A 9,116-nucleotide genomic window follows, 5' to 3' on the forward strand; every position below is an offset into this window, starting at 1 on the left:
GTCCCTGGAGGCAGAGGTGTGCGTGCACAGCGCACCATTCATCCGGGGCGCGCGCCGACCGCACCCCGCTCCACTGCCTGAGTGACGGCTCGGGCCAGCTCAGAGGTGAAGCTCGCCGGAACTTCCTTCCCGTCCTCCCGCTCCACCTGTCACTTAGCGACGGCTGTCTTCGCCACGTCTTTCCTATTCCGCGCTGTTTCCTGTGCCCCTGGGGTGTGGCGGAGGTGCCGGCCCTCCAGGCTGCCTGTCCACTCTCCCGAAGGGCTGGCCTTGTCCGTGGAAGCCACAGGGGCTGCGCTGCGAGAAGCGGGGGCTGCGGTCCTCACCTCGCTTCTACTGTCAGCACGGCGAGGTTCTGGCAGTGGATCCGGTCTCAGGGCTCCCTATCCTCCGTCTGGGGTGGAGCGCGGGCTGGACCCTCGCCAAGGCCCCAGCTCCCCTGCTTCATCCTCTCCCACAGCCCTCCTGGGTTGCACTGTGCTCTGGATGGGTCACCCCAGTACTCAGAGCCGTTCATCTCATCTGCACCCACTCTCTGCCCACCTGAGAACACCTTCGCGTGCTCCGAGGGGATGGACATGGCCCGGCCAGAGGCGGCTGGCACAGAGGCCGAGGGCTTCCTGAGAGGATCAGGCGATCTTGGCAGAAACTGCGGCTCCCATCAGCCCGGGGCTGAGTCCTGCAGCACCCGGGCCAGCAGGAGGATGAGGCCTCAGGCCTGCGGGGCCCCTTATCCTGCTGGGCAGCGGGGGTCCCCTTTGCAGGGCTGTGGTTTTGATAAATCGCTGCTGGGTCAGATGGTCCACAGCAGGGTCAGAACCAGGGTGCAGCTGGGACAGGCTGAGGACGGTGTGGCAGGATCCGCGCGGAGGTCCTGGGGCTGCTTCCCTTTACCCTGGCCCAGCTGTGCTAGCGGTGATGGTGCTGGGGTCACGGTGCCCAGAGAGGAGTGCTTGGCACGACGGCCTCTGTGTCAGGGCTGCTCAGTCCCCGGCAGAGCCCTGGAGGGGAAGGGAGGGACAGAGAGACTAGCGGAGCCTGAGCTGTCACAGTCCCCCAGAGCTGCCAGCCCTCCCCGGGCTCCCCCTTGTCCCGTGGCCAGCACGCGGCCCCAGGTGTCCCGGCGAGGCTGTGCCGCTGGCGGGGTGACGGAGGAAGGGCTGAGCTGTCCCTGCGGCACCAGCAAGGGCCTGGCTTCCCCGGGAAGCCGGGAGCCACAGAAAGCGCCTGACCAGGCCTCTGCCCCCTGCCTCCCGGGACGCTGTGTGTCACATGGGTGCGTATTTGTGGTCATCCCCAGCTTCTGCTGAAGCGCCGTTCACGTTTCGTGCCTCATAAATAAAATGTGGTGGAATAAGGACCCCTCTGGAAGGACAGGTGGGGTCCAGGCACATTCCCTTTGGGAGAAGAAAGTGTCCTCAGATGACTCTGCTCTGCAGCCAGATTTGAAACCCACGGAGTGGGAATCACAAGAACCAAGTGATGCGGCCGGCTGCTCTCCAGCTCTGCCTCGGCCGAGCGGCTCCCGCGGCCCGTCTTACCCTGGGTTGGCTTTTCACGCATTCTGTCCTGGCGGCTGCTTTGGCCGAATCCTCAAAGGAATCATACTGCTTACTGACCCTCAGATCAAAGTATTTTAATCATGCAATGGAAGCAATAAGAACAGTTTCCTTCCAGTATTTTTTAATGGGTAATTTGATTATACACGGTGTGTGAGCCCCTAAATTATTTTGTGCGCTCAGATAAGACAATTGCAAAAACAATTTTTCTTGAGCCAAAAAGCAGTCTCGTCCAGCCACAGAGCCCGTGGCAGTGACAGCAGGACCCTGGCATAGAGTAGAAGCTGGACGCTGGCTCCCGAGGTAGGGTGACCTGTGGCCCCTCAGGCTGAACAGGCCTGGTCCAGCACGTACCGGAGAAAGGGTCAGGGCTGTGCATCTGGGCACTACGTGTGTCAGCACGGGAAGACAGACACGGAGAACCGTGACCTTCACTGAGCGCAGATATACACACCCTGCTCTCACGCAGACAGGAAAAGGCTCCTGGTTAAGGAACGAGGTGTTTGAGTCTAGCCGGAACCAGCTGACAGTAAAGGTAGCTGCCCCTGGGTTCTTGGGTGACCTTATAGAGCAGTCCAGAGAGCCTTGAGATGGGGGGAAACTGAGGCCTGCATTGCACTTCTCAGCTGGAAGTGGTGGAGGGGCTTGCTCAACCTGCCCGCGGGTCCGGCGTTTCTGCTGCGGCTGTGATATTCGGCATCGCCTCATCCATGCTCTCCTGGCTGGTACTTGGTCTCAGTCACTGCACGTGGCGTTCACACTCCATCCGACTGCTTTCTCAAGATGTCACCCGGACTCTTTCAGGGTCCTGAGATGTCTGCAGTGTGAGTTCTGACTCCCCATCGACCTCCTAAACCTCCCAAGCCTCTTGCATCCCTATTTTATAAAAGTAAGATGATCTCTCCCTTTATCACATAAATCAGGTAATCAATCCATCCTATTGCTCTGCCCCAGAAAGACCGTCTCTTCTGGCGCTGCTGCTCTGGACATGCCTCATTTCAAACACCTCCCCCCCCAGCAGCCCCCGGGGTCTCCCTGTCTCCCTCTCTTGTCTTGCCCCACCCAAGCTGTGGGCCACACTGCTATCAGAATGACCTTCCCCCAATACAGGCCTCTGCTGGCTTCCTAGGGATGATGAGATCCAGGCCGGCAGGGTCAGCAGGCACTGCGTGGAGTTCACACACTCATTCCCTCCGACCTCTGGCATCAGGGCCGCCCTGCCTGTGGCACACATATGCACACACATGCGTGCGTGCACGCACACACACACACACACACCCATGTATGCACACACATGCACAGCAGTCCATGAGGATCATGTCACCCCTTCCTAGAGCCTCCTGAGTGCCTATATCTAAGAGCTGTCGCTTCTTCCAGAGGGGCCTTCTACCCTTTCCTCCTGCCCTGGAATTTCCTGTGCATTTTTCACCACGAACCAAGCGCTGTCTTCCCTACAGCTCTTCTCCATGCCTCCCCCCTGACCCCCACCCCACAGTAACCCGCCCGCCGCCCGGGCTTTGGTCTCATCCCCGGGACAGACTTAGCCGCGCCCTTCCGCTCACCCTGGTCCACGGGCTCCTCCGGTGCGGGAGTGGAGCTGCGCCTGCTGTGTGTAACCAGGCCGTGCATGCAGGGACCTTCACCGATTGAGATGGAGCCCACTGAAACTTCAGGGCCTTGGCTTTCCCTCACACATTTCCAGTTGGAAGATTTCCTCACATCGCCATGAGCTCCTCAGATGCTTATCAAAGAAGCAACGGACTCTTTTCCGGGTTTGTTGCCAACTGAGCCGAAGGCTGAGCTCCCCGAACATCGCAGGGGCCCGGTTCTGAGGTTTGGGATGAAGACTGCTGAGCACACTGTATTCACGGGGACACGAAAACAGGGAAAGTTTCGAAAGAGTAAAAAAACCATGGAGCTCCGAAAGTGTTTCTGGCTAACCGTACTCACCAGGAGCTCAGAGTGCTGCGGCACTCCCGTCTCTGCCACCACGGTGAGCACAGGGTTTACCGACTGTGGAGGCCACAATCCCTGAGAGTAGCGTCACGGCTTAGCGCCCCAACCCTGCACCTGAGCGGGCATCCAGCCCTACCTGCCTGGTCCGGCCCCACTTCGCTGGACTTTGTTAACATGATTCAATTTCGAGGAGATACATTCTTGACATGGCCTTCTTTCCCTAAAAGGGTGCTGTGGATTACTGAGCTCATTTGCTATTTTTATGCACAAAGAATAACTTGTTTGGCAGAGGCAGCATTATTGTTAAGTAATAACTGAGATAATCTTGGAAGTTAGCATTTTGGTTTGAGCGTTCACCTGTAATGACTGGGGGTACTGAAACTGCCCGCCTGCTCCTCTGGCGTTGTCACTGCACAGCCGCTGGCTTTGCGGGTGCGGCCCGCCTGCTCCTGCAGACCGCGGCCTCCTCTGAGGTCCTGCATGGTGAGGGGCAGCAGCAGCTTCGGCTGCTCACTCACCGCAAGCTGGTGGGGGCTTGTGCCCACGCACGTGCCCTCCCAGGGCTGTTCTGCCCTGGAGGTATCCCATGTGCCCTTCGGGTGGGTGACTGCGGGGCGGATCTGTGCACTAATTCTGCTGCCGACAAGGGCGGCGGGAGGCAGACTGCTACGAGCCCCGATTACCGCTTACAGAGCGCCTCATCCTGCGGGACAGCAGTCCCTGCTGCGTTGCCTTCTGGAAACGCACTTGGAAGAACCGGCTTGGCCCAGACCCGCTGAACGCGCATCTCTCCTCCGCCCCTCAGAGGCGGGGACCTCTGGGAGTTACTTCGGTCTTCACAGCGCAGCAGACATTTCTTCTCCAGCGGCGCTCAGTGAGGGGCCACGGGGCACCGCCCACACAGAAAGGAGCCTGCCAGGACCTCCATCGCGCTGTGAATCTCAGCAGCAGCCGCTGAGTTTTCCAGCTCTTTCCTGTGGTCCTTAGTGAAGATGGTGCAGGAGGCTGAAGCCCTGGCTTGGGCAGGAACACTTTGGGGAGGAGCAGCTCGCCTGGGCAGAGAGGAGATCGGACCGCAGAGCCCTGGGCTGCACTGGAGAGGCCGACGGGAGAACCGAGCTGGCCTTGCAGACTCAACCTGATTTGGCCTCGCAGGCTGAGGTCAACCCTGAAATCTGCACACTGGACAGTAGCGCCCTCCCCACAGGCCGCACGCCTTCTCTGCCCTGCCCTGGTCTCCCAGGCACAAGCCTCCCTCCCTTTCAGTGGAGGAGGAGGGGGGCACCCCAAGTCTTTGCTGCCATCAGCCTTGCTCCTTTACCGTTGAGGTACGTCCCAAGCCTCCAGTGGGCGACTGAGACCACGGATGGTCCCGAAGCCTGCACCTCCTGTGTGTCTCCCTGCGCACCCACCTGTGATAGAGCTCCACTGACACAACAGGCACAGCGGGCAGTTAACTACAATGTAACAAACAGAGTCAGTGTAACAACATGCTAGGAAGGTTACGTGTGGCTTCACTTCCTTAGGACATCCTCTCCTACGGTCCTCGCCCATCTCTCTTCTGCTGCTGACGCAAGAGGGTGCAGTGCCTACGTGAGGACAGGAAGTGCCTACGTGAGGACAGGAAGTGCCTACATGAGGACAGGAAGTGCCTACATGAGGACAGGAAGTGACGTGAATGACACTGGCTTTTTGACCCAGCATAGGGCTGTTACAGACAGGTCACCTGGACAAAGCTCTGCGCCACTGCCACTCTATGTAGTGCTCAGGACGGCTCCGGGGGAAGCTCCGCCAGAGATAGCATGTGCACTGTGGACCCACTGGTTAGAAGGAGGGTCCTGCACTGGGGGACAGACTGGGAATGGGGAGATTTCACCACGCTACCTAGGATGACCTGCAACTTCACACTTACAGCTTGCTTATTTCTGGAATTTTCCAATTAATGTTGTTGAGGGAACCAAAACCACAGAAGGCAAAACCAAGGCTAAGGGGAGAGAGACCACTGTATCGGAAGGGCCTCTTTCTGACACCAGGCAGTGGGACATCGCCAGTCTCAGGAAGACGCTGATGCAGAGTTGAGGAGCAGGATGTGGATGCTGCAGGCCCAGCACGATGCTCATGCTCTAGCCTTCTTTGCTGTTCCTCCGCCTTCAGATAAAAGCAGAAGGTAACACACACTCCGAGGAGGAGGCAGCCTGTTGCCCTGTCTCAGACATCACTCTGTGGGCAGAAATGGCTATGCAGTGGAGAGGGCAGAGAAGCAGCCAGGGTGCCAGCCCGGTCCCTGCCCAGTTCAGGGGTTCCAGGGAGAAGCGGGTGGCACCTTCCCTCGTCCTCCCTGCTGGCCCGCCGCCCTGGTGAGCGGGAAGGCCTGCTGCTCTTGTCTGAGGCAGTGGCTCAGTTGCTGGGAGAGCCGAGGAGACTGAGCGTCTTGGGGCCGCCTTGGATGGTGGATTCTGTGTGTACAAAAGTGCTCCTGACACTGGGTACTGGGGTGGCTCAAATTTGGGGAACCCCAAATCCAGCTTCCTAGACCCGAGCCTCATCCCCGGCCTACCTGCTGCCTCCCCCGTGTCCAGAACGCCCACATGGGCCACCTTCCCGGCCACAGGTGCGGCCGCAGGAGCCCCAATCGGCCCACCTCAGTCTCGGCTGTCCCCTCTGCGCAGCGCTGCGGTCTCACCTCACTGCTCCGTCGCTGGGTCCCTCCACTGTGCCTCTGCAGTGGCCCCCAGACGGGAGCAGCCCGTCACTGAAGCCCAAACAGGAGAGGAAACAGGCAGCAAGTGGAATTCCAGTCTACAAGCCCTTGGAATGTTGGGGGGCAGCCCCATGGGAGCTGGCTTTCTTCCCCGCCCCTACTCTTGCCCGTTACGGTACACCTGGGTCCCCGTGTCCCCATCTGCTCCTACCTGGACGCCTGCAGTCCCCTGGCCCCCAGGCCCTGGCCTTTCTGATCCTGCTAAGTAGTGGGCAGAGCTGCTGAGACAAGGCCCTGTCCCTGCAACGGAGGCCCCCGAGTCTCCTCCCCACCGGACACAGCGCCCACCTCTCTGGGACAGGTCCTTCCATGCCACACCTCTCCTGGGGGTGGGGCCATTTTAGGACAAAACTGAGTGGCCTGGGGAAAAATGGAAGAGGTCGACTCTAAGCCTGGGTGAGCTACCTAGCACCCCACAAGATACACTTGTTTTGGAAAAGTCTAGAAAAATGGATACTCCATGCTATTCTGTTCTGAAATTTATTGGAAATCTATAATTGCTGAACTATGCTATGGACAATAATTATATAATGGTTGGACCAGGAAGTTAGCGGCCGCTGAGACTATTTCTGTAGAATTCCAACTGCGTGGCTTTTTAACTTACATAACACTGGGTAATTTGGAGACCATTGGTGTTTTGTAGCTAGTAGGAGGCAGACATGAGGCTAATTTCACTTTTCGAAGAGTCTGGAGCAAGTCTGTCAGCAGCTATCGCATCCAGCCAGCCAGAAAGACTCCAGCACGTACTGTGGCATTCTATGGCAGCTCTCTGGGGCCAACAAAATAGGAACCACCGCAAAGTCCACTGCTCAGGAGATAAAAAATAGTCTGCCAAATTACAGTGCAAAACAGAAGTTAGCCACAGATATTAGGCTGAAATTGCACACACACACCACACACACATGCGGGGGTCAGCCTGACAGATGCGGGCGCACCAGGGACGGTTCCTCTGGAACAGCCGACTGTGAGCGTGCTGGGGAGAACGACTGCTGTCACTAAGGGCTGACGTGACCGCCGACGTCTCTGTTGAATTCTAACCACCAACAGTCACTTCTCACTGCCAGGATCTGACTCCTAACGAGCCCAGGAGCCGTGACTAGGCCAGAGCCCCACGGTCCTGGGCAGGGCCCTGCCTGAGTGGCCCTGGTTCGTCCCTCTGTGCTGCAGGGTGGGGGCCTGAGAGGGGAATCGGCTACCCGAACAAAGTCTGTCCCAGCCACCCCCTGTGCTTTTAAATTGGTGAACATGTAAAAACTAATTTAAAATATTTTAATAACCGGAGAACGAATCACATTTTCCTAGGTCACAGCGCCAGGCAGGAAAGCCTAAGGGACCCGCCTTCCACGCCCCGTTCCTCGGAGCCAGGCCGACCCTGGCCACTTGCTATTTTCCGCCTCTGTGGCTGTGCGGACCCCCGGGCAGCCCCAGAGCACCCTCGGCTTGCAGCTGCCCTGCTCACGGGTGGCCCCCCCTGCTTTGCATGTACTCACCTCCTCAGACTTGGGAGACACGCGCCACATTTCTGTGCTCTGAATGCGGCATTTGAAATGCTTTATTCCCACGCTATCCTGTAAGGCTAACGACCGTCTCGGGCCGCCTGGGCGCGGCTCCCAGCTGCTAGGAGGCATCTCCGCTTTAAGCTCACAGACTGCAGTTATTATTCTAGCGCTCGTGTGTCCACACTGCGTCCACACTGTTCCCTCTGTTGACGTGTCAAACCCCACGGCTCACACCTTCCCGGTCGTCTCTGTCCTCCAAACCACAGCCCTTCAGCGTGACTCCCAGGGCTTCCGGTAGTGAAGATCCTCATTTTCTGCCGATCTGCAGATGTCTTTCTTCTCCTTGTTCTTAGAAGTCAGTGCCACTGATCTGCAGTTCCAGGTCTGTAATGACTTCCTAGCGCACCGAAGGCACTCCGCTTCCCTCTGGCTTTGATTTTACAGTGAAGGAGACTGCCATCTCATTGACTTTTATAGGTAATCTGTCTTTTCTCTTTGGCTGCTTTTATAATCTTATTTTTGTCTTTTTTTTGTTTTGTTTTTTTGAGACAGGGTTTCATTATGTAGTTCAAGTTGGCCTTGAACTCACTAGGTAGCCCAAGCTGGCCTTGAACTCGAGGTCATCCTCCTGCCTCAGCCTCCTGAGTGCTGGGATTACAGGCATGCACCACCACACCTGCCCTTATTTTTTGTCTTTGATGATATGTAGCATGACTAACGTTAAAAATTCCATGTATAAATCCATTTTGATCTTGCTTGGTATATTATATTGCGTCTTCAATTCCACAAAATTCTGGCTATTATTTCTCAAGCAGTCTGTTAAATATTTCGCCCTGAAACTGAATGTGGCTGCAGCCGGGCTTTCTGCGTGTGCTCCCCGCAGGCTCCCTCATGTCCCCGTGCTTTGGGACAGTCCTCCCCCCACACTGTCGGGGCCGTCGCGCTCCTCACCGCGCAGGCTCTCTGAGCACTCATGCAGGCGTGGGCCATGCAGTCCCGCTGTCCGGCACCCCGCCCTCCACCCACTACCCAGCCTCTCCTTGCCGGTGGACCCACAGCCCCAGCTCAGCCTGCCCCGCTGAGGTCTGAGCCCTGGCGCTTTTGGGAAAGGTTCCTGGCAATGCTTCTGCCTGCATTCGGCATGCTGATAATGGATTCCCTCGCTGGGGCTTTACTTACACGTTAGTTTTTTATATATATAAAATTCTCATCTCATATGTTCTTTTCTTTAGTATCTATATTTCATTTCTTTCTAGCATAAGACGTTGCTTAAAAAGGTTTTTTTTTTGCTTAAAAAGTTTGGTGATCATATAATTTTCTTCTTTTTTTTTTTTTTTTTTT

The 9,116-nt window shown here is 57.0% G+C and overlaps 1 long non-coding RNA gene across 9 annotated transcripts; it reads right to left on the minus strand.

Moving 5' to 3' along the window:
* Nucleotides 1-1,649: 1,649 nt before the first annotated feature.
* LOC102008684 lies at nucleotides 1,650-7,853 on the minus strand. Of its 9 annotated transcripts, none has more exons than XR_001234168.1 (5): nucleotides 7,767-7,853; nucleotides 6,881-7,081; nucleotides 3,510-6,267; nucleotides 3,122-3,418; nucleotides 1,650-2,780 (listed from the first exon to the last, which is right to left on the minus strand). It is a non-coding gene; the product is annotated as an uncharacterized LOC102008684 (long non-coding RNA). The 9 variants fall into 9 exon arrangements; XR_001234167.1 differs by having other exon boundaries at nucleotides 6,881-7,104; nucleotides 7,767-7,850; XR_001234164.1 differs by lacking the exon at nucleotides 7,767-7,853 and having other exon boundaries at nucleotides 3,510-5,971; nucleotides 6,073-6,267; nucleotides 6,881-6,957.
* Between the last annotated feature and the right edge of the window lie 1,263 nt (nucleotides 7,854-9,116).

This window comes from Chinchilla lanigera, unplaced genomic scaffold (assembly GCF_000276665.1).
Source record: "Chinchilla lanigera isolate Chin_1 unplaced genomic scaffold, ChiLan1.0 scaffold00002, whole genome shotgun sequence".
Lineage (NCBI taxonomy): Eukaryota > Metazoa > Chordata > Mammalia > Rodentia > Chinchillidae > Chinchilla > Chinchilla lanigera.